A 486-nucleotide genomic window follows, 5' to 3' on the forward strand; every position below is an offset into this window, starting at 1 on the left:
ACACACACTGCAGTACTGTGGCACTACACACACTCACACTGTGCAGTACTGTGGCACTACACACACACACACTGCAGTTCTGTGGCACCACAATCACACTGTGCAGTACTGTGACACTACACACACACCACAATCACACTGTGCAGTACTGTGACACTACACACACTCACTGTGCAGTTCTATGGCACTACACACACACACACTGCAGTACTGTGGCACTACACACACACACTGCAGTACTGTGGCACTACACACACTGACACTGTGCCGTTCTGTGGCACTGCACACACACCGTGCCATTCTGTGGCACTACACACACACTGTGCCGTTCTGTGACACTACACAAACTCACACTGCAGTACTATGACACTACACACACTCACACCGTGCAGTCCTGTGGCACTACACACACTCACACCGTGCAGTTCTGTGGCACTACACACACACTGTGCAGTTCTGTGGCACTACACACACTCACACTGTGCA

The sequence above is a fragment of the Sapajus apella genome, unplaced genomic scaffold, assembly GCF_009761245.1.
Source record: "Sapajus apella isolate SASKATOON/1434 unplaced genomic scaffold, GSC_monkey_1.0 scaffold30, whole genome shotgun sequence".
NCBI lineage: Eukaryota > Metazoa > Chordata > Mammalia > Primates > Cebidae > Sapajus > Sapajus apella.